Source organism: Podarcis melisellensis (genome assembly GCF_964234715.1).
Source record: "Podarcis melisellensis genome assembly, chromosome: 11".
In the NCBI taxonomy this organism is placed as follows: Eukaryota; Metazoa; Chordata; class Lepidosauria; order Squamata; family Lacertidae; genus Podarcis; species Podarcis melisellensis.
Genome location: NC_138543.1, coordinates 53,711,604 through 53,736,666, shown reverse-complemented (window position 1 = coordinate 53,736,666; position 25,063 = coordinate 53,711,604). Strand labels below are relative to the sequence as shown.

General features: G+C 45.0%; 1 protein-coding gene and 2 long non-coding RNA genes across 3 annotated transcripts in view; 2 read left to right on the top strand and 1 right to left on the bottom strand.

The window, feature by feature from the left end:
• The window catches only part of LOC309380231, a 290,294-nt gene that overhangs the window by 886 nt on the left and 264,345 nt on the right, over positions 1 to 25,063 (top strand). The gene's annotated exons all lie outside the window — the stretch shown is intronic.
• Positions 1 to 25,063, bottom strand: part of ZBTB7C (zinc finger and BTB domain containing 7C) — a 248,364-nt gene that overhangs the window by 181,381 nt on the left and 41,920 nt on the right. The gene's annotated exons all lie outside the window — the stretch shown is intronic.
• LOC309380274 lies at positions 3,570 to 6,306 on the top strand. Its single transcript, XR_014172794.1, has 3 exons — positions 3,570 to 3,590; positions 4,835 to 4,915; positions 6,130 to 6,306. It is a non-coding gene; the product is annotated as an uncharacterized lncRNA (long non-coding RNA).

Genomic DNA, 25,063 nt, shown 5'->3' with positions numbered 1-25,063 from the left:
GATTTTCCCATTCCTACTTTCAATCGGGGGGGGGGAGGACGAGCCTTCGCAAAGGAGCAAGCAATGTTATGCCTTTGCACAATCATAGGGGGCAGGGTCTTGGTTTTTTCATATCTGATTAAAGTTTTTTCTCCGTTCACCTTTTTTGCTTTAGTACTTTGATCTCCACATTAAGGTAACAAATCTTACTGCAACACAATAAGTAAATAAACACTCAGGCTAATGGGTTCTCTGTCCTGGTTTGCACCTCTGACCTGTTTTTCCACATGGGACGGTAGAGTGGGGGTGGGGAAGAGAAAGGCTGGAAGCCCAGCTGGCAACCAGACAAAACACTCTTGGCCTAATTAAGGTGGAAAGTTTGGGTATTTTTTATCTATTATGAGCAATCCCCAACCTGGTGCATTAATGGAAGCACAAATCGGAGACCAATCAGCTCAATGGGCTGCTTGCTTTGAATTTCTTAAGAAAGGCTTGTTTTCTTTTAAGTATACGTGAAAGGGAATACATTCCTCGCTGTCGTCTGATTGCAACAATTAGTTTCCCTGCCATGAAGAATCACAAGCAGAGCATTGACTCCTGCTGGCCTCCCGCCCACCAGCGTGCCAAGAAACAGTCCATTTTGAAAACACGGTATGCCTTTGAGGGAGAAGCTGAATACTTTCTCCCATTAAGTCGGGCAACAGGCAGCTTATCGGCCATTTTCGCGCAATCAATTCTCTTGGCGACCCAAGGGCACCGTCCGCTGAAATTTACACAATGCCCTTCGTTTCAGCAGGGCTTGCACAGGTAAGATTGCACCGAGAATTCCGCTTTTGTGAACTTTGTGAGAGGAAAGGGATGCAGGAATATTTTGAATGTCTCACAGCAAATCTCCCTGCCTGTACAGGACAGAGCATCTCCTGGTTCTCCTCTCAAGCAAAGAGAATTTTAGCCTCCCCTCTTGACCTAAATCGCAAAAGCTTTACGGCTTTAACAAACACCGGAGAATGTCAGCGTATGCTCACCCCAACACCATTTCAATAGCCTCAGGCCAGGCTTAGCTGCCACTGGCCAATAGGTGCATGTAACTAGAAGAGGATGGGCTTGGATAATAGCATAGAAAAAGTAGGTGATGGGGATGCGGTGTGTTAGCAGCAAGACCTAAGCTTGCAAAACCCTTGCGGTTTGCAGAGCCGAAGAGAAAACCAGCGGGAGAAGTAGCTGATCCAGGAAGTGGAGCAAAGCCTGGCGTGTGAAGACATGCAATAGTATCAAATTGTTACACAAACTGTAAAAAGGTAAAGGGACCCCTGACCATTAGGTCCATTCGTGACCGACTCTGGGGTTGTGGTGCTCATCTCGCTTTATTGGCTGAGGGAGCTGGCATACAGCTTCCGGGTCATGTGGTCAGCAAACCAGAGCAGCGCGCGGAAAGGCCGTTTACCTTCCCGCCGGAGTGGTACCTATTTATCTACTTGCACTTTGACGTGCTTTCAAACTGCTAGGTTGGCAGGAGCAGGGACCAAGCAATGAGAGCTCACCCCGTCGCAGGGATTTGAACCACCGACCTTCTGATCGGCAAGTCCTAGGCGCTGTGGTTTAACCCACAGTGCCACCCACAAACAAACTGTAGCAAATCAGAAATTCAGCAGCCACAGGTGAATGGAGAACTAAGTGTTACTTAGTGCAAAGGAAGAGGATGGTATGAACGCAAGAAAAGCATTGCAGGATCAGGCCAAAGGGCTATGCGGTCCAGCATTCTGCTTGCCACAGCAACCAGCCAGACACCTTTGGGGAGCACACAAGGATGTGACTGCCATAGTGCACTCCTGCAAGGAATCTTGTCAGTTGAAATCCGCAGAAACCTAAACGCAAGTGAATTTTTCAGGGCCACCCCATTCCTGTGACTGCTGTTTTCTTTTGTTTTGCCCTTTTCTGAACTTTTTCCATCTCCTCAATACTCTTTTTGAGGTGAGGAGACTACGCTCTCACATAACAGCCTGGCAAGGTTTGTTTCCAATGACAATAACAGAAAATACTCTTACGGTTCTCCTCCGATTTTACCAAAAGAATAATACACCATGTCTCCTGTTCCCCTTCGCCTCTGTTTTACTTTACATGCAATCTGATGAAGATTTATAGGGGACTCCAAAGCTCGCCCAATATTAAAAAAAAAAAAAAAGATATAAGAAGATTAATATAATTCTCATCATATATACTCCTGGTATTGAACACAATTATAAAATTTATAGAAAAGAAATTTAAAACTGACTTCCAGTTAATCTCACTGTACTTTGTCTATCCATTACTTTATACCGCACAGTTACCGGTACATATTTCTTATATAATTTCTTTTTACCTCCCTACAAATATATATTTATACAATACAGGGATCAGTTAAATTCTGCCAAGATGTTTCTTTTCATTCCATAGTTTTCTAAATATTCTTTAACGATTCTCCAATCCTTACAGACTTTTATAGCTCGCCCAATATTTCATGACGTTTATGCTGGGCCCAATGAATTGCCCTAGTGTGTGGACCAACACACAGCTAACCGTGTATTTTGCAAAGAGCACAATAGCACCCCTAATTTCATCTGTGAAATGCTGGGACTGACAGTGCATAGGTGCTCGTACGAAAGAATAGAACATTTTGGTGGCAATTGTAGAATCCAAGTTATTGGACTCTTGCAGACCAAACTTGTTCTGCAGAGACCCAGCTCCTACAATCCTGACCTCTCCAAGCCTTTCTTTGGGATCAATTAACCTAAATGGCTGACCTCTTTCTCCCAATCTGTTTCTCTCCCACTTAAAGAAAAAAACACCCAGGCAGATATAAGCACTCTTGTGAAGAGGCTCTGATTGCCCTATTGTTTTCAAAAGTGGTTGCATGTGGAGCAAGGCTGATGGTAGGTACCTGCTGGAGAAAACTCTGTACCACTTAACCGCCACGTTCCTCCTGGGGTCATTAATTAGGACCAGAAAAAGAAACTAAAATAAAGATCATGGAGGTACTTAACGTGATTGCTAGGAGCAACGCAGAACTGAAAAGGGCAGAGTCAATGGACATCAAAGATGCTGTGGATCTGAAAATGAAATCTGTCTTAAGAATGATACAAAACATCCCTGACTAGCAGGAGTGGAGATGTCACTTGGCCATGGTCTAGCTCAGCCTTCCCCAACCTGGTGCCCTTCAGATGCTTTGAACTACAACCAGGAATGAAAAGGGAAGATACCCCACATGTACCAGTGAGTCCAATCTTCATAAAAAAGGGGAGGGGGAGGGAAGGAAGGGGAATAAAAGTTCAGGCTAAGTTCAAATTGAAAGCTGGGTGGAATAGCTCTGTCTTACAGGCCCTGTGGAAGGAAGTTAATTCCTGCAGGGCCCTGGTCTCATGGGACAGAGCACTCCACCAGGTCGGTGCCATCACTGAGAAGGCCCTGACCCTGGTGGAGGATAATCTGACTTCCTTAGACTGATGAGGTCTAAAGGAAAGCAGAGCAAGATGTTTGGCACCAGCATATAAGGAGCCATCCAACCATCTTAGGTAGATTTGTGTAGGGTTTACTCCTTGGCCTTTTCTTCTCCTGAAGATATCCCACATGTACCGGTGAGTCCGACTCAGGATAAGACAATTCTGTTATGTTCCTAATGAGTGTTTGAATACTGGAGTTTTCTTTTCCCCAGGCGCACTGAAGGGTAATCGTGATCATCCAGGGCGATTGCCTGCTATTCCTATGAAACAAAAACATATATCCATAGACTAATCAAAGGTGTTTCTAATTTATTTCCCATTACCCTTAACTTTCACTTAGGCTGCAGAACCCCGTCTTGTAAACCTCCCCCTTTCGCACAAAGTGTCTATTTAAGGAAGTAGGTAAAAGAACTTAAAAATAGCTATTCTCATTCAATTTATAACACACTTGTTAGCATTTCTGACGTTGACAATTCATAGACACTAAAATACACACAGGAGCTTGGGCTTGCCTGAGGGGGAAGCAAAATGCCCTCCGGTCACCAGGTAAAGCTATCCAATTTGGCTTCTATTGACTCTTAGCCAAGTGGACCAGCTAAAATTAATATCTATCTTTGTTATTATAAAATTTTGTTTCTTCTTCTGCTGCTCCTTGCCTTGGAAGGGATTCGTGTGCTCTAGTTAACACTAGATACAGATCCAAATAACTCGTGGCTCTTATATTTTTCCAAAGGGAGAGCATCGATTGCTTCTTTGACCCGCTTCGTTTGATGCAACTTGAGACGCTGTGCTTTTGGCACGCTACCTAATTAGTCCTCAAAGAGTTTCTGAACCATTGTCTTTAAGGCACAGAGCACAGCAGCCTCTATCAGGAGAGATGGAACTGCCAGTTGCTTTCTGCCATGATGGCTAAGGAAAGCCTCCATCTTCACAGGAAGTAGATCACTGTATAGTGGTACCTCGGGTTACAGGCGCTTCAGGTTACAGACTCCGCTAACCCAGAAACAGTACCTCGGGTTAAGAACTTTGCTTCAGGATGAGAACAGAAATCGTGCTCTGGCAGCAGCGGGAGGCCCCATTAGCTAAAGTGGTACCTCAGGTTAAGAACAGTTTCAAGTTAAGAACGGACCTCCAGAAGGAATTAAGTTCTTAACCTGAGGTACCACATGGGGCTGCCTCTGGAGACTTCAGGCTGGTGCAGAATTCTGCAGTCAGATTGCTCACAAGAAATTGGTAGCTCTAACGGTTCTAGCACAACTGAGCTTCCAAGATGATTCCATTAGGGACCCTCTGCCTGATTCTGTAGGGCTCGTCTTACAATCTTAACCCCATTCCCAGCAACATATTTGTCTCTTCCTTCCTCTTATTTTAACACCCAGCCTAAAGAAACTGCTAGAAGCTATCTGTATGGGACAGCAGCCACACCCCGAGTAAAGGCTTTGACTGGTCAGCTAAACCAGGTAACCGAGAGTCTCAAACCCTCAGTGAATTAGGGACTGCTCTTGCATGCGAAGACAGGCTCCAGAGGATTGAGTGGGTGAGACCAAGAGTGGGTCCAATGGGAAAGAAGGAGATTTCTGCTCAAACTGTAGAGGGAAGCGAGGGGCAGATGAATGAATGAATTTATTATTTTGGTCACAGACCAGTTCCAGCTCACATACAATATCAGGGAAGTCATAAAACACGATAGGGATACATTTGGATCTGCAATTGGGTATAACAGGGGCAATACAGATATAGCAACAGTTAAAATATATAAGTCAAATCTTAATCACTAAAATACAGTGGTGCCCCGCAAGACGAATGCCTCGCAAGACGAAAAACCCGCTAGACGAAAGGGTTTTCCATTTTTCAATGCGCTTCGCAAGACAAATTTCCCTATGGGCTTGTTTCGCAAGACGAAAACGTCTTGCGAGTCTTGCAATTTTTTTCACCCCCCCTTTTTCTAAGCCGTTAATAGCCTTTTAGCCGCTAAGCCACTAAGCCTTTAATAGCCGCTAAGCCGCTAAGCCGCTAATAGCGCTGAGCCGCTAATAGGGTTGCTTCGCAAGACGAAAAAACCGCTAGACAAAGAGACTCGCGGAACGGATTATTTTCGTCTTGCGAGGCACCATTGTGTAACCTAAAATTGTCATTTAAGGCCTTAGTCATTATGGTAGCACAGCTTGTTCCCTAAGTTTTATAGCAGTTGCACAGAATTTTGCCACCCTTAGTATGATCTCTGGACCCTTGTCCTCTACCGGGGATTTTAGACATTGAAGTTCAGACCCATTTGGAGATTTTTGTATAGCAGGGATGATAAATGCCGAGGGGATATGTATATCCCCATAGAAACAACAGCGTAACAAGGTATGAGAGACAGTTTATACCTCCATCAAGCCACAGGGGCAGACTTGTTCTTCGAATCTGCTCTGCAATAAGGCAGTTGGCAGCACGATGAACCTAGTGCAGGGTAAACAAGGGGCTTGTCAACCTGGGAAGGTAGCCCATCTTGGAGAAGGAAAACTCTGATCCTAAATCTCTGCTGCCTTGAGGGAGATCTTTGAGAAGGCTGAGGAGTAACCCCTACACAAATCCAGAGTGGAACCCCTAAGGTGGTTGGATGAAGCCATGTACACCTCCTGAAATGCAATGCTTTTGCAAGCAATTTCCCCCCAATATGTCTACTGGGCAGAAACCTGTATCAAAATGCATCTCTTAGGAGAAATGTGCAAGAAATACATACCAAGGTGGAAAGAAGATGAAGCCCCGACCAGAGACGAATGGTTGATGAAGAAGATGGACTATGCTGAAATGGCGGAAATGACCGGGAAAATCAGAAACCCGGAAGAGAAGAACTTTAAGAAGGAATGGGAAAACAATGTATTTAAGAGAGCACTGTAAACAACTAAATCTTTGGCAGGATTTGAGTAACGCTTGCAATGTATTAAAAACTAAGGTAAACAATGGATTGTTTAAGAAAAATAGAGAAAATAAGTGAAGCAGCTGGGAAAAAAAGTTTGATAATGGTAACAGAGGGAAGTCAAAGGATTCAGGGAATCTTAAAAGATGATGATGATGTTTAATGTTTGAATTTTAATCTGCAATGTAAGACTCAATAAAAAAGATTTGGGGAAAAAGAAAAGAAAATACATACAAATGTTCATGCACTTTTAAAAACAGATGCATAAATGAAGCAAACAGAGTGTAAGGCTGGAAAAACGAGGAACTGAAAGTGACATATTCATCTCTCCTTAGTTGCCACAGGTACTTGCGGTAGGAAGCTGGGACTGGCATCAGGTTCCCACCGTAAATATGTAAAGCAAACCACAAATATTGCCTTTGGTTCTTGGGGAGGAGGAGGCTATGAAGAAGCAACCTGCATGGACCAGGCACAGAGACCGCACACATCCTCTGCGAGGAACAGCAGCAGAAGGCGACAATGGCTGCTTTGTGACACATTTTCTCAGCTGGTCCTGAGAGAGCGTGTTTTTGCTCCAGCTCCGCACACGGAAACGAAGGATGCCTCGGGAAGTTCTTCCAACTGGTGCCGGCCAAAATGGGGAAAGAATGTACTTAGGTGTCAAATCACCCACTGGGAGCGTTCTTCAAGGCTGGCAAGGGGATTTGCTATCCTCCTTTTGTCTTGCAGTTTGGAAATGCGGCAAAGACCTAGCGTGGTGTTCGACGATTCTCAGAGTAGACACACTGAAATTAAAGAACATGCCTTGTTTGGGTCCATTAATTTAAGTTGGTCTAAGGGATGCGGGTGGCGCTGTGAGTTAAACCACAGAGCCTAGGACTTGCCGATCAGAAGGTCGGCGGTTCGAATCCCCACCACGGGGTGAGCTCCCGTTGCTCGGTCCTTGCTCCTGCCAACCCTCAGTTCAAAAGCATGTCAAAGTGCAAGTAGACAAATAGGTACCGCTCTGGCAGGAAGGTAAACGGTGTTTCTGTGCGCTGCTCTGGTTCGGCAGAAGCGGCTTAGTCATGCTGGCCACATGACCCGGAAGCTGTACGCCAGCTCCCTCAGCCAGTAAAGCGAGATGAGCGCCGCAACCCCAGAGTCGGTCACGACTGGACCTAATGGTCAGGGGTCCCTTTACCTTTACCTAAGCTGAGCAAAACACAGTTGAATACCACCCCTTGACTTTAACGCAGGGCTATGGATGCCAATGGTGATTCCAGAAACCTTACTTATTGAGTATTCATCTCAGATTGTTTGCAGGGAAATGAGACGGCATTGGCTATTTAATGAGCATTTACACTTACTTGTTTTCAGGGATGTATTGCACCAGGCAAGCATTTCCACAAACTTTCCCAGGCAGTTTTCCATCACTTGCCTTTTTTGCAATAAATAAATAAATAAATAAAATAAAAACCCAACCTTTTTCGGAAGCGGGCTTATTGCACAAGCCCTCCAATCAGCTTTAATTCCACACTCTGAATTTGCCAGGATGCGACTGAATCCCACCCCAAAAATAGCAACCGCCTGGAGGTTGCCCCCAAATGCAACAACCGTGGCTTGAAAGCTATAAATCCATTACCTAAACAGACAACCATTATGCCTTCATAAAAATGACTTGTATACTGCAATTTCATAACATAACAAATCCAGGGTGGTTTGCTACAATTACATATACACAATAAAACACACACAAATTACTGATCGCCAGCGAACACTTACAGCAAAATGTTTTTTTATAAATTGCCTGCATAAGCCTGGCAGCGTAAAAAACGTTTCAGTATGGGAAATGCCTGTCGAATCCCTATCAGAAGATCCATATTAAAGGTTTTGTTTCTTGCTGATGTCCAATGAGCCTCACTAACTCGGTGGATGACCAGCAACACACCTACAGGTGATCTCAGTGACTGGGCTGGCATACCCAGGTGGTCCCTAAGAGATCCTGGACCTAAGTTGTTCAGGGATTTGCAAATTAATACAAGGACCTTGAAGCGGGCTCAGTAGCCTGATCCCAGATTTTAGTGGGTCCAGATGATGCCCATAACCACCATCACTGGGTGACCTTGGAGCACAGTCATGGCCTCTCAGCCTTACCTACCTCATAGGGGTAATAATAATAATAATAATAATAATAATAATAATAATAATAATAATAATTTATTTATTTATACCCCGCCCATCTGGCTGGGTCTCCCCAGCCACCTTGGGCGGCTTCCAACAAAGTATTAAAATACAGTGGTCTGTAGAACCATGGGTGCCATTTTGAACTCCTGAGGGGGAAGAATAGGATATATTAGGTGTTTTGTGGCAACAGTTCTATAACACCTCTCCATTTTGTCCAGAGGTGGATTTTTGAAAATTGGGTGCACCTCCACCACCTTACGGGCAGAGGAAAACACTCACCCACTGCTGGCTGTAGTTCTAAGAGAATGAGTGGTAAAATCTTACCTCAGCCATGAACTCCCTGAATACCCCTAGGCAAGCTGTTCCCTCAGGGGGGATAATGCTGCAAGGTTTTTCCTAACAACTAACTGGGTTCGTGGTGAGGATGAGATTTGAACCAAGGAGTTAGTTGCTCATAATTCACACTCTTAGACCCCCCACAGTGTGCTGCCTGAAAAGCATCAGTATTTCAGGGCCCAAATATTGCCTGAACCATCAAAATGTGAACCCAGCTGGTGAGTAAATGCACGATATAAAATTAGTACCCGGGTGAAATAAAGGCAGCACCAAAATAATAGTTCAAAAGCCATTCCCAACGAATTGTCCCACAGCACCTTTGGGTGCTGGGCTTCCCTTCTAAGGAGATTAATGTGCCGCCGTGCCTCTTCTGCAAAACTATTTATCATAAACTAAAAGTAGGGCAACACCTTTGTTATGCCCAACTAATTATTTATTGCAATCCATTTTAATAACATATGGGCGCCTTTATTAGGTCATAATAAAAGTATAAGTCTACCGTGACTTCTGATTTCACCACCACCAATGGTGGGCCAACACATCTCAGTCTTCGGTTTGAGACGACTCCAGTGAAGGATTTGCACACAGGGCTTGGTGATGGCCTCCAGGGTGTGACAAAGGGGTTTGACACCCAATTCATACCTGAGTTCTGGGTATCCTAATGTTGCCAAAGAGATTCCACAGTGCCAATTCCATATAGAGAATCTGTGCCCTCACCTGGTGAGAACCGGTATTTAAGCTATGAGGGAACTACCAGGAATTACCAGGTCACACCGCTTGGAGGTGCGTTCAATTTAGCAGCCTTTGCCAACCTGATGCCCTCAAAATATTTCGGATGACAATTCCCATCCGCCCCAGCCAGCACTCATTGCAAACGCTTTCCCTGAGGGTTGCTCCAAGCTAAAACACAACCACTCAAGCACAAAGGAGAGCTACCCGCTAGAGCATAGCTGTCAAGTTTTCCCTTTTCTTGCGAGGAATCCTATTCAGAATAAGAGAATTTCCCTTAAAAAAGGGAAAACGTTGACAGCTATGTGCTAGAGGTGTGCACCAAACACAAGATTTTATTCATACCCCACTTCAGGATTTCAAAAAGTGAGTCGATTCTCCTCAGACCACTCTGGCGGGCGGCCATTTTGCCTCAAGTTCATATCAGAACCTCCTTCCAAAGCTTTGTGCCACTCTACTGGTCATCAGAGGGAAACCAGCAAATGGCTGTTGGTTGCCTTTTTGACTAAATTGGATAAGAACTGCAAGCACAGTAGCGCCTTCTGAGTGGGTGGTGCTTGCCAAAGGGATGTAGGGTTTTAAAAATTTATTTATAATTTATAGGCAGCCAGTGGGCCAACTCTAGTCCAACCCCCTGCCATGCAGGAATATTCAAAACAACCAAAATCAACACATGGCTAATTATGTACTAACAAGTGTTTATGCAAATTCATAAACAAAACGTATGTCAGAGTCACACATATAAATGTTCATTGAACAGAAATAGAAGGTGTAGTCATTCAGTATCACTAAGAAGAAGGCCAAACACCTTTCAACAATCAAAAAGCTGCAGATACCTGTATGTGGTGATCAGTGCTCCGAACGTAGAACTGTATCTTTAAATTTCCTTAAATTTTATGCGATTCAGTACACCTGCGTGCAGCCTTTATAATGCTGCTAGGGCTTTGCCTTCAGTATCAGCTTACTACAATATTAAGTGATTGCAGATCCATTGCTACTTTATGAACCTATAGGGACAATTCATTGGGTGTGTATTTATTATTTATTATTGCTCATACAGGTCTGTCATTTCAATTTCTGTATTATATTTGAATTCAATGGTTTTTTATTTCTAATATTGTCAGCTGATGAAGAATCCTCATTGAAACAGTTAAATTATCCAGAAAAACTGCCATTCTACATTATATGTGTGATTCCTTTTGTTTATGAATTTGCATAAACACTTGTTAGTACATTATTAGCTGTGTGTTGCTTTTGGTTGTTCGGAGTTCTGTTTTGCAACTCAGGATTTCCTTTGTTGTACATGGATGAATATGCAGCTGTCCCGCACAGGGATCGAACCTGCAGACTCAGTGCAGACACACTCTAACCAACCCAGCTCTTGGGCCTAGCCCTATATAGCCTAGGACCCTCGTACCTACGGGACCACCTCTCCTGGTATGTCCCACATGGAGATCCCAGGCCACAGGGAGGTTAGGCTGGCCTCAACCAGAGCCAGGGCTTTTTCGGCCGTGGCCCCGATCTGGTGGAATGCTCTGTCACAAGAGACGAGGGTCCTGTGGGTCTTGACATCTTTCCAAAGGGCCTGCAAGATGGAGTTGTTCCACCAGGCCTTTGGCCAAGGCACAGTCTGACCCCCTCCTTTGGTAATCCTCATAGAACTCTAGCCCAATGGTTGCTATTAATTTGATTCTGAATTGATTTTAGAATGCTGTGGTACTTTGATTGTTGTTAGCCACTCTGAGCCCGGCTTTGGCTAGGGAGGGCGGGATATAAATAAAATATTATTAATTATTATTATTATTATTTATTATTATCCAGGCCGTCAGGTGCTTGGCAGCCGTGATGCAGGAGGCTTTAGCAGCACACACACTAAAAAGTCCCAAGTCTATGGGTTGACAATGCTGCTTTCTGCAGGGACTGTGTGCCCCATTGCGCTCCCCATGGGGAACTGGGCTGTGCGGCTGACCCAACCGCATCTCCACCTGCCCCACAGCAAGCAGGGCCTGAACACAGGAGCACCCGCCCCTCCTGCAGCTTCCAGCAACTGCTATGCGTTACTTACACACTCACTCACTCACACCAGCAATGGCAACCAGCCGTCTTTCCCATGTGAGGCTGCTCAGGGATGTTTTCCGCGTGCCAAACAAAAGCGGAGACCTAGGATTCACCTTGCCTTTCAGCTAAGCCTATGCGGAGATCACAGAAGTGGATGTTCGTGAGGCAAACAGAGCAAGCATCTCTCTCGGCAGCTGTTGATAGACCAAGCTGACCTCCCGCGTGAGTTGTAAGCACAGATAATGGGTACCTGGGAGAAGAAAAAAGGGGGGAACGAAGAGCCTGGACTTGTGAAGGAAGGAGGTGTGTGTGTGTGTAGTAAGAGAGAGGGGGAAGCAGGAACATTGAAAAGCCCATTGTGAGATGCTCTGTAATGGGATCTGCCGGATAGGAGAGAGAAACCACGATGTTCAGTTGCAATGTATGTGTGGAGGGGAGAGGGGATGTGAAATGGCTTTTCGCCTGCATGGCGCCTGCATGGCTCCCCCTGATCTTCATCTACTCCCAAGCCCCAATGGATATCCAGTATATCTGAAAGGGCGTCTCCACCCCCATCGTTCTACCTGGACACTGAGGTCCAGCACCGAGGGCCTTCTGGCGGTTCCCTCACTGCGAGAAGCCAAGTTACAGGGAACCAGGCAGAGGGCCTTCTCGGTAGTGGCACCCGCCCTGTGGAACGCCCTCCCACCAGATGTCAAAGAGAACAACTACCAGACTTTTAGAAGACCTCTGAAGGCAGCCCTGTTTAGGGAAGCTTTTAATGTTTGATCCATTACAGTATTTTAATATTTTGTTGGAGGCTGCTCAGGGTGGCTGGGGAGGCCCAGCCAGATGAGTTATTATTATTATTATTATTATTATTATTATTATTAGTCACCTCCTGAGAGACATGGTAGAAGGGGCTCACTCCTCCAGATCGATCTTACAAGCAGCCGCAGTCTACTAACATTGACTTATGAGCAGCCTTTACTTTAGTTGGGGCTGCGAAAGGAGGGCCACAGTCCATTCCAGGCAACCGTACAAGGGCCATATGCCAGTGGTGGGCAGGGCAATTGATGTAAACTTTACCTTTGTAGCCAACACAGGTTTCAAACAAACCTCCCTGTTCTCCATTTAGGGAAGTGAAAGGCATTAACCAAATCTGAGGACACGTTCCAAACAGGCAGAAACAGTATGGAACAGGGCTGGTCAGGGCCGTGGCCTGGGGTGGTTGTGGAAGGTGAAAATAATCCCAAGGATCAGACAGAGAGGATTGAGGGGCTGTATTTGGTCTCCAATCCAAGGTTTCCCCATCACTGCCATACAATAAGTCTGACTGGATGCAGCCTGGCTTACGCCTGAGCAGGCAGGTATTAGATTGCACTTTTAGAATACATTTCAGGATCCCTGTATAGATAGATATAAGACCTAGGAGTCAATCTAACTTGAGGAGGTGGCAAAATTAGCTGGCCACTTTCTGAGGGTTGTCATTCTTTTTAAAAAAAGGCTGATTTAATTTCATTTTTATTTAACAGCGTTTATATATTGCTTGGGACGCGGGTGGCGCTGTGGTCTAAACCACAGAGCCTAGGGCTTGCCGATCAGAAGCTCAGCGGTTCGAATCCCCACGACAGGGTGAGCTCCCGTTGTTCAATCCCTGTTCCTGCCAACCTAGCAGTTCGAAAGCATGTCAAGTGCAAGTAGATAAATAGGTACCGCTCCTGCGGGAAGGTAAACGGTGTTTCTGTGCGCTGCTCTGGTTCGCCAGAAGCAATTTAGTCATGCTGGCCACATGACCCGGAAGCTGTACGCCGGCTCCCTTGGCCAATAAAGCGAGGTGAGCGCCGCAACCCCAGAGTCGGTCACTACTGGACCTAACGGTCAGGGGTCCCTTTACCTTTACCTATATGTTGCTTAACTGCTTTAACTGAGATTCCTGCATTGTAGGGCTTGAACTAGCCCTGGGTCCCTTCCAGCTCTTAAGATTCTATGAATTAATTGCGATGAAAACATTGCCCACCTGGCGTGATTAATGATGGACGTTGCTTGGTCATTGCACTGTAGAATAAGGAAGAGCTTTCTCCTCTGTAACCTACAACAGGGCTGGACTGAAGACACCAGTCGTTGGCCATGCTAAAGTTGTTGCCCACCCCTTTCTTCAAAAGGAAGAGACAGGGTGTGTGTAGCTTTTTGGGTCAACATCTCAGCTCATCTGTAGTTGTATAATTCAGCAGCTGTGCCCATAGCCCTTTCCTTATCCATGTACAGTGGTACCTCGGGTTACAGACGCTTCAGGTTACAGACTCCACTAACCCAGAAATAGTACCTCGGGTTAAGAACTTTGCTTCAAGATGAGAACAGAAATCGTGCAGCAGTGGCACGGCGGCAGCAGGAGGCCCCATTAGCTAAAGTGGTGCTTCAGGTTCAGAACAGTTTCAGGTTAAGAATGGACCTCCAGAAGGAATTAAGTTCTTAACCCAAGGTACCACTGTATTTGCTGAGATATATGCACTAAAGAGTTTGCCAGGACCCAAGTCTGAGTTCTTCATCCAGCAGCCAGGACAGAGGGAGTGCCCCCAAAATGCCCCCAGCTTCCAACCTCCCCCGCAAGGTGGGAGTCGGCCACACAAGAACATTGCACCCCAAAACCATTATCAGCAATATTATGACAAGCCAGGGCGTGGTTGTCTGGGTGAGCTAATACATAAAGCATTCCTTGGTCTGTTAATCCCTTTGTTGTCCTATAAGCACCGCATCAGATGAAAGAGGAGCACAGCGCTTATATGAAGACAAAGATTTGCTTCTGTCGGGATCCCGTTGGGTGGCTTTCGGGAGGTGAAGTCTGACAGACGAGCGGAACGCTCTAAACGACTATTGTCAGGGATCAAAAGCAGCAGCAGCAACAAAAGTTTTTAAAAATTAAAGAGCCGATATCTAACAAAGCTTAAAAAGAGGCAGAACTACCCTACCCTGTACATTTAAGCTCCAGGCGAACTGTGCCATTTTCTATGGAATGAATCGCATCAGATCTTTAAATTTGAAAAGAAAGAATCAGTGGTTTGCTTTATTACAATGAGCTTCGTTGGACATGCCTGACTCTGCAGGTCTTTGCAAAACACACAAAACACACACACACACACACACACTACAACAACCCAGCATTATTCTGTTGTTACGGCAGGCAGGGTTCCCCTAAAACAAAGTTGAACAACTTTGGCACTCCCTAAAATAGAGCTTAGGTTCTGTCCCAAAAAGGTGGGTGTTTCTGCACCTCTTTTTCTAGGGGAAAAAAAAGCACTGGTGGCAGAGGGTTTTTTTCAGGGTGGTTAGTCTGCATGATGCCTTGAGTCCCTTCCAATTTTGGGCGTTCTGTACCCAACAAGGATTAAAATCTGTAAAGAGGATTCTGCTGTGCAGACCCTCCAAATGTCCCTATCTTCCAATGACAGGCTCCGATTTACTGTCCAGTTTCTGATTTGATCCTGGAATGTCTCACTTTTCCTTAGGACATCCCTATTGTCATTGGAGAATTGTTGGAGCATATGGAGCTATGCGGCCGCCGAGCCAATGAGATAAGCAACTATACAGCCTCTGCAAGACATCCGAAGGCAGCCCTGTACAGTGGTGCCCCGCAAGACGAATGCCTCACAAGACGAAAAACCCACTAGACAAAAGGGTTTTCCGTTTTTTGATGCGTTTCGCAAGACGAATTTCCCTATGGGCTTGCTTCGCAAAACGTCTTGCGAGTCTTGCGATTTTTTTCGCTCCCCCCCTTTTTCTAAGCCGCTAATCCGCTAATAGCCTTTTAGCCGCTAAGCCGCTAATAGCGCTAATCCGCTAAGCCGCTAATAGGGTTGCTTCGCAAGACGAAAAAACCGCTAGACGAAGAGACTCGCGGAACGGATTAATTTCATCTTGCGAGGCACCACTGTATAGGGAGGTTTTTTAACATTTAAAGTTTTGTTATGGTTTTATATATGTTGAAAACCACCCAGGGTGACTGGGGCAACCCAGTCAGATGGGTGGGGTAATAATAATAATATCAATTAATAAGAATAAAGAGGACACCCCTATTTTCCTCAGAGAAATGTTGGAGGGTATGTTGCTGAACTAGGCAATTGCAGGACAATGGCCTTAGCTGGCCACTTAAGAGCCATGAATAGCATAACCGAAGGAGTTACTAGATTCATGTAGGTAGCCATGTTGGTCTGACGCAGTTGAAATAAAAAAATAACAATAACAATAATATAATAATTTATTTATACCCCACGCTCCCCAGCCAAGACCAGGCTCAGGGCGGCTAACAACCAATAATAAAAACAAGTTGATTGAAATACAACTTAAAAAACAAGATTAAAATACAACATTAAAACATTGAAATATTAAAATGCCAGTAGCATTTTAATAATTGTCCAGTAGCACCTTATAGACCAACTAAGTTTGTTCTGGTATAAGCTTCTGTGTGTGTACCTGAAGAAGTGTGCATGCACACGAAAGCTTATACCTATACCAGAAAAAACTAAGTTGGTCTATAAGGTGCTACTGGACAATCTTTTTTCTTTTTTCCCCAAAGGAGTTATTCTGTGCCAAAGGACAGATAAGAAGGCCTTTCCTCTTCCCCGTGTGGCCGGTAGATAGAAGACCAATAGGAGAGTAGTAGGCTGCATCTAAACTTGTAATGGCAGCAACACTGTTTTGGGGTGTTAGTGCTGTGAAGCCCTCCATCTTCTGCTCAGGTTTTATATATGTTGTTCATTCCCAGCTCCTGCCAACCTAGCAGTTTGAAAGCACATCAAAGTGCAAGTAGATAAATAGGTACCACTCTGGCGGGAAGGTAAACGGCGTTTCCGTGCACTGCTCTGGTTCGCCAGAAGCGGCTTAGTCATGCTGGCCACATGACCCGGAAGCTGTACGCCGGCTCCCTCGGCCAGTAAAGTGAGATGAGCGCCACAACCCCAGAGTCATCTGCGACTGGAACTAATGGTCAGGGGTACCTTTACCTTTATAGCTGTCCAATAATAAGTTTTCTGGGAAGCTCACAAGATAAAACAATTAAAATACCACACGAAACAAAAAATTGTCAATGAATTGATTTTAAAACTGGAATACCACTAAAACACAATTTTAGAATCTCGGCATGGATCCAACATTCTCCTCCTCCTGGTTTTTCCTCTATGTCCAAATCCTGCAAATCACAACTCTTGGTTTTGCTGTCAACTCCACACTTGCCTTGCCTGTTGGGACAACTTTATGAGAATATGCATTGACCTGCCTCTCCGGCCAATTCTATCCATACCCTTCAGTTAGATTCTTCCGAGCCCCTCCAGCTCACAGCAATCAAGCGAGATAAGGCTGAATGCCAAAACTCAGTTCCACTGAATCTGCAGCTCAAATCTTTGGCATCCTACCAAAACAGTCCTTTTGAAATCCAGTCTCGGCTTAGCAAATTTCATCCTTTTTCCTGATGAATCTGTCTGTCAGCACCCGTAACAGGTTGACAGTATTCTCTGTTTTTCTCAACCGATTTCATTAGATTGCTTTCATAGCAGACTGGCTCTTTCCTTTGTCTCATTGTGGCTTGAGAGTCGTAATCTTGTGATAGCTATAGGTTGCGTAAGAACAATAAATTATTCTGGTGCACCTATAGACTTGGCTTTTTCTGTAATTTTTAAACATTATGAGGACTCACGCCTGAATTTCCAGGGACCTAAATTCACCGAGAAATATCCCAAATGGAGACCGACACCAGTGCGGAGCAGAGAAGAAGGTCTGTCGTCACCTGACAATTTTAAGGAGAGAGAGGGCATCAGCTGCATACATCGCCGTTTCATGAGAGGCAGTGTGGTGTAGTGGTTAGTGTGCCATTCTAGGACCTGGGAGACCAGAGTTCAAATCCCCACTTGGCCATGGAGCTCACTGGGTGACCTTGGGCCAGTCACAATCTCTTGGGCCAACCTACCTCACAAGGTTGTTGTGAGGCTGAAATGTGGAGCAGGAGAACCATGTGTACCACCCTGAGACCCCTGGAAGAGGTAATAAATGTACAGGGCTAGTGTAGGCAAAGAGCTCTTAATACGCAAAGGTAAAGCTAAAGGGACCCCTGACCATTAGGTCCAGTTGTGTCCGACTCTGGGGTTGCAGTGCTCATCTCGCTTTATTGGCCAAGGGAGCCGGCGTACAGCTTCCAGGTCATGTGGCCAGCATGACTAAGCCGCTTCTGGCGAACCAGAGCAGCGCACGGAAACATCATTTACCTTCCCGCCGGAGCGGTACCTATTTATCTACTTGCACTTTGACGTGCTTTCGAACTGCTAGGTTGGCAGGAGCAGGGACCGAGCAACAGGAGCTCACCCCGTCGCGGGCATTCGAACTGCTGACCTTCTGATCGGCAAGTCCTAGGCTCTGTGGTTTAACCCACAGCGCCACCCGCATACAAATGCTAAGTATTGAGGGACTTCCGGGTTGGCGCCACCAGCAATGGCTGAATTTCTCTGATCGGGAGGAATTTGCTTCGTTGAAATCAGGGTCTGGCCACCACGGCGAAGGCGGGGACCCACTAAAAATCACAGGCAGGAGAAGCCTGTGAACGTGGGATTCGGCTGGCACCTTTTGCGCCTCCCCTACTTGTGGGGAAACCCAGTTTCGGGGATCCGGAGCGACGTGGGGTGAGTGGCGCGGTGCTTCAAATTGACTGCTTCTTTCACGGAGTGAAGCTGCATTGCTGTTGCCGGAGAGCACTGACTTTTTCCTGTGGACAATTTAAAACAACTACCCGTTAGTAGAACGGAAAATTGGATTTTTAAACGTCTTAATTTGGCACCGAAACGGGGAGGTTTCAAACAGGAAGTCGGCCTTCCCCTTTTGTAAATAGACTGAAGCAAAGAGGTTGCAACCTAAAGTCTTGGAAAGTCCTTTGTATAGGATTAAACTTCCATCAGCTAAAACCATTAAACCCCCCTTGGAAGCAGGAGAAGAGGGGGAAAATTTTGGATCGCGTAAGCCTGCAGGAGAGAGAGTGAAGAAAGATAAATTACCACTGCTCTGAACCTGGAAACGGGATGCCAGTAAGACTGACGTTTTTTGGGAAAGTTCATTGACTGTGAATAAAACGTTTGTTGACAGATAGTTAAATAAGAGAAATACATTGTTTCCATTGTTTCCTTCTGCGTTTAAAAAGGAGTAAAAGTAACTCAAAATTGAAACTAATTTTAATGCTTGAACTGTGCTTAAAAGGATTGATACAAATAGAAATTGGTTCCCTCTAGAGGGAGCCTCTGAAACTGTTACAAGAGTCGAGCTGGGGAAATCTCCAGCTGCAAGTTAAAACCGTGAGAACCAGGGATTGACCTTGGATTGTAAGAATGTTGACAGAAGAAGCCTTAGTGCTTCATTGGAACAGCTCCATAAGAAGACGGATGTGATGACCATCAAAATTGATAACAAAAAGTGACTGATTTGGGACAAAAAGTGAACATCTATACAGAAACTATTCAGAAATCGATTCAGGAACCTACTTTGACATGGCAAATTGTGGAGAAGGCGAAGGAGAAGGTTGTTGTTGAACCTAAAGTAATACAAGTGGAGAGAGCCCCAGCCTTACAGAGGCAATTTGATGAATATAAGTTGTTGCCTTCTAAGACTGAATTTAGAGAAAGTCAGATTTTGAGGATTGGAGCCCTGCTTGGACTGGAGAAGGAAAGTTGGATAGATCCCCTCATGCAGGGATGTGCTGACCTTTGGGATCTGGACTTGGGTCGGGAGGAGATTGGAGTTGTGGGGACCTTCAGATTTGGAGGGATTTTGAAACACATCCTGAAATATCTTTTGGATTTTAGTTTTAACTATGGAGATTTGGCTGACCTGTCGAGAAGGAATAAAAACATTGCTAGGTCGGAGCTTCCCCGAGATCTATTCTTTAGCATCAAAGGAAGGAAATTAAGAACAAGATCAGCAGAAGACAAAGTAAAGGGCATGTATAAATATGAAGATCTGCAGAAGGGACTTGGAAAAGAGTTAAGAGCCTCGGACAGAAGATCACCAGGTTGATGGACTATATGGAATTGACGGAAAGGACTGGCAGAATCCGAGACCAGGGAGAAGAGATGGTGGAAGAAGATTGGGAAAAATTTAAAGTTTATTTATGGAAACATTGTAAAATTAATGAGTGTTAGAAAAATGTTGGAATGAAATTATATGGCTTTAGTAGAAATGTTATAAGGAGTTAAGTACAAATAAGTATTATAGTACTAGTAGAAAATAAGGTTAAAATAAGTCAAGATAATTATATGACAGAAAATAGAGAAAGATGGAAAGGAATTGCTGAAACAATTAACAGAAGTGGAATACAAAAAGGGAGATGAGAGGAGGTCGATGAAATGAGGGAATGAAAGATAGGGTATTGAAACGGTATGATGTATGTTTTTAAATTGTTTTTGCTTTGTTTTGTTTAGTCTAATGTGTTAATGTTGTATTGTGCATTGTTTATATATTGTATTGTATTGTGTTTTCTTTTTTTGCTTTTTTATTTTTTCTTCTCTTTTTCTTCTTTTTTGTAAGGTTCAAAAGTAATAAATATTATTTTTTTAAAATACAAATGCTAAGTATTATTTCCAAAGCGCAATGCCATGGAGGTGACTACCATGCTCATACTCTCAGTCCATAGGGATCTATGGCAGGTGGACTTCAATGTGCACATGGACCTTCCCCGCCTACAAAGCAAAACTAGGTTGTGCTGAAATTCCATGCACCCTGGGGCACATACAGAGCTCTGGATCAGAGCACCTGCCTATCGATTAACATTGCGCAAGTCAGATGTTCCCACAGACATTTCCCATGCCCCTCCCCTCGTTCTCCTTATGCACAGGGAATGCATTCTCTGTGAGTCAACGTAGCAGCAGTTCATAAAGCCCTTTATTTGCATCTCAGAAGGGTTTGTGAGAGTTCCACCTCTGCAAAGGAAACACAAGACAGGAGAGAAGCCAAGCAAGAGATAATAACTGCTTCTGTCAGATCTAGGGGGGTGGGCAATTTTGAAACATTTCAAATTTTTCCACTATTCAGTTCAGCTCCCTCCATTTCCACATCAGTTTGCAATTAAAGGAAGGGGGGGTATTGAGAAAGTGCACCAGCATTTGAGAGCTAATTTCTCCTAAGATGCGTATTTCTTGCATGCGGTTTTCCCTCCTATACTCCTATCTGCAAAGCTGATTCGCCTACAATGAGCATCGTTCTGTACAGGTTACTGGGAACTGGGAATTTGCAGCCAAAAATCTGTAGAGATTTCGTACAGATTGCTGGATTCGGAGAGGTGCAAACTTTGAAGGCGTTCTGAGTTCGGAAAAGTTAACTCAGATTAGGTGGGTTCCCCTTGAAATGCAAAGTGAATCGAATATCTAACCCCCCGCGGTCCCTAAACAGCATAGCTGTCAACCGTCCCTTATTTGGCGGGAAAGTCCCTTATCCCAGCGCCGTGTCCCGCTGCTGTCCAGAGAGGAGGGAGGCTCCAACTGTGTTGCTTGGCTGCGTTGCTCACCCAATAAGGAGTCTAAGAACAACTGGGGGGGTGGAGCTTGCATGCCTTGTGCCGATCAAATCGGCCGCATTGCCTGGGGACTCGCCTTTGCTCAGCGCTTCGAAGTGGAGAAGTGACGGTGGTTTTCCTTGCTGCATCCCCTTTGCCGGATTGTTGCACTGTGGGAACCACCGTTTGAGGCTTCGTTTGCCTGCTGGCTGGGCTTTCTGCCTTTGGCTTGGAGGGGCTCAGAAGTTGAACATAGCTGTGTGTGCTCTGAAAATCCCTTATTTTGGCTGCTGATCCCTTATTTTCGAGGCTGCTGGTCCCTTATTTTCAAATCTGTAAGTTGACAGCTATGCTAAACAGATCACACATTCTTTCATTGCTGAACTAAGCAAGGAGAGTACTAAATGAATGCAGTTGACTGGGCAGCCTATATGCAAAAGGACCAGTCAGCTAAATCAAGCCGTTTGTGGTGGCCCAGGGTTTAAAAAAGGAGGAGGGTGGGGAGGTTAAATTGTGCCCAATCACCGGGTTACCATGCAACCAGATCAAGTATTTATCCAGGAGGATGTTGGGAAAAAGCCACACCCTTTCTGATGACTTTGTTGTCTAAAAGGCAGGCTGCCTACCCTAGAATCCCAGTCCCTATATTTGTCTCGGGACACAATTGCATGTTATGAACACTTCTTAAAAGTGTGGGCTACGCAAATGGCATTGGGAACACTAGCCGGGTTGGGGGGGGTGAGTGAAACTGAAAGCAAAACAGTCAAGTGCACCAAGAAGGTGCAAATTGGTTTTTGAGGAAACTGTGCAGCAAAATCTCCACAGACGTTTCTTCCAACCGCTAGGGCTACTGAAATGAAGTTTGCTTGTTTGGTTCCTAAATCTAATTATTTCACTCAGGGGGAAAAATCTGTGTTTCCTGATATCATCCACAGAAAGGTAAAACAAAAAGGTAAAGGACCCCTGGAAGGTTAAGTCCAGTGAAAGGCAACTACAGTGGTACCTTGGGTTACAGACGCTTCAGGTTACAGACTCCACTAACCCAGAAATAGTACCTCGGGTTAAGAACTTTGCTTCAGGATGAGAACAGAAATCATGCTCCGGCAGCGTGGCAGCAGCGGGAGGACCCATTAGCTAAAGAGGTGCTTCAGGTTAAGAACAGTTTCAGGTTAAGAACGGACCTCCGGAACAAATTAAGTACTTAACAAGAGGTACCACTGTATGGGGTTGTGGCGCTCATCTCGCTTTCAGGCTGAGGGAGCCGGCGTTTGTCCACAGACAGCTTTCCGGGTCATGTGGCCAGTAGGACTAAACAGCTTCTGGCACAAGGGGACATTATGACAGAAGCCAGAGCACACAAAACACCGTTTACCTCCCCCCCCCCGTAGTGGTACCTATTTATCTACCTGCACTGGCATGCTTTCAAAATGCTAGGTTGGCAGGAGCTGGGACAGAGAAACGGGAGCTCACCCCGTCGCGGGGATTCGAACCACCGACCTTCCAATCATCAAGCCCAAGAGGCTCAGTGGTTTAGAACACAGCACCATCTGCCCGCTCCAGCAGGGGTACTACCTCTTCCCTAACACCCCATATATCTTGAATACACCTGCAGAAATACACACACACACACTGACACTACCATTATGTAGGAGCACTAAGCTTCAGCCCCATCTTGGTTATGGGGGTGGCAACCTTTATTTTGTTATTTAAATAAGGATACACGTATGGGAAGCCCTTTTGAGTATATATATGATGGTACATGAGGTAACAGTATGATTTGCTTTCTATTTTCCCCGTGACCAATAAAGAAAAGCCAAATTGCAGTCAATTTCTCCCTTCTTTCTTATTTCACCCTCACATCATTAATTGGTTTGACCAAATACAGGCTAGTCCAACAACTTTTCCTCTGGTCTCTTTGACAGAAAGGTTTCTCATTGTTTGACAGTGTTGTGCTTTCAAAACCCTTGCACCAGTGATCATCTACAAAACTAATTCACAGTCTTACTTTTTCAAACTTTGCCTAGACACCAATAAAAATAATAAACGTATAGCTTCTTATACCACAAAGGAACAATTCTATTTTTTTTAATAATAATAATAATAAAGCATCTCCGAATTATGCCCAGTATATTTTTGCTTTGGGTTCTATCTATCTACCCATGGAATGTATTTATTTATTTATTTTACTGAATTTATATACCGTCCTATACCTGGAGGTATATGGAGCTAACCGGCAATTCTACGTTTCCAACACCAGAAGTTATGTATTAGTTATTTTATGAAACTTATTAGGAGTTCTGCAGCAGCTGGTTATCACTTGGATGCAGATTACCCTCCAATTGTTATGCAGAGAAAAATTATTAATCATTCAAATATGATAAAAGCTGAAAGAAGTCTATCTACACTGAGTTCTGATTTCCTAGGATTGCACTGATTAAAGGCCATCCTACCTTGCATTGGGGACGCGGGTGGCGCTGTGGTCTAAACCACTGAGCCTCTTGGGCTTGCCGATCAGAAGGTCGGCGGTTCGAATCCCCGCGATGGGGTGAGCTCCCATTGCTTGGTCCCTGCTCCTGCCAACCCAGCAGTTCAAAAGCACGTCAAAGTACAAGTAGATAAATAGGTACCGCTCCGGCAGGAAGGTAAACGGCATTTCCGTGTGCTGCTCTGGTTCGCCAGAAGCGGCTTAGTCTTGCTGGCCACATGACCCGGAAAAACTGTCTGCGGACAAACGTCGGCTCCCTCGGCCAGTAAAGCGAGATGAGAGCCACAACCCCAGAGTCGTTCGTGACTGGACTTAACTATCAGGGGTCCTTCACCTTTACCTTACCTTGCATTGGGTCAATATACCTTCATGTGTTATGTTTTCTCCAAATTCTAAAGCTTGCCCAACTCTTAAGTCTCCTTAGCAGCTACACACAATGTAATCAATAAATTTAAGCAACAGGTAATGTTGTTTATCATGTTCTCACCTTGCATTTGCCTCCAATTCTCAACAGTTCAGCTACCAAATAATTTTTTGACACCAGCTCACAAAAACAGATTGTTTGCTATTTCCACACAGTGACTGTCCTACTTCTATATAATGGCCTGGTTCACTCATGACAATATGCCAAATTATGGCTTACTGGGACTGAGCTAATGTGCTGGTTTGCAAGAGAGAAAGCTGAATGTGTCATCTGAATCTGGGGCTGCGGTTAAGCTCTAACCTCCTTGACCATGAGCTGTGAGCCAAGGTCAAACCTCGGTTTGGCATAATATTATGAGCAAACGTGGCCATTGTTCATCAGGCTCGTATACCCGCCTCCTGCTGTAGAAAGCCAAATAAAAATAAATGCTGGACTATCTAAATTTGTTTTGCACCAACATATTCCATATTGCATATCTAGATTGTGTTACACTCCCCATGCACCTTGATGCAACTCCTACCACAAATTCGGTACCCTCTGTTAAATGCTGATTAGAATTACCTGGAACAGAAAATTTAATTGAGGCCAATAATGGGATTTTAGCTGCTGGCATCTGCCTTGCAAATGACAAATTCCCTTGGAACTGTCTTTCCATCTAAACTTCCTGTAAAAAGTGCCAGTGTTCTCTTTTTCCTCTTGCCTCATTGTTATTTATACATTTCCATTTCATGCTGGAAAAAGGGCCAGGCACAGTGCAGGATGAGGGGTGCAGAGAGGAAAATGGTGGGTGGGTGGGAGGCTTAATTAGCAGGTCCCTCCTTCCTGTCATCTCTCCCCCGAAATTGTCCCATTCCCTTCCTTTGCAAGTTACTGGCAAACAGAACGGGACAACCAAACGTCCAGTCCTGGCCTCCATGTGCTGGGCCCGGGGGTAACCCGGGAAACACGGTCCAGGACCGGACCAGAATCCAAAGGTTCCGCTAGGAGTCAGTCCAACAGGGCCAAGACA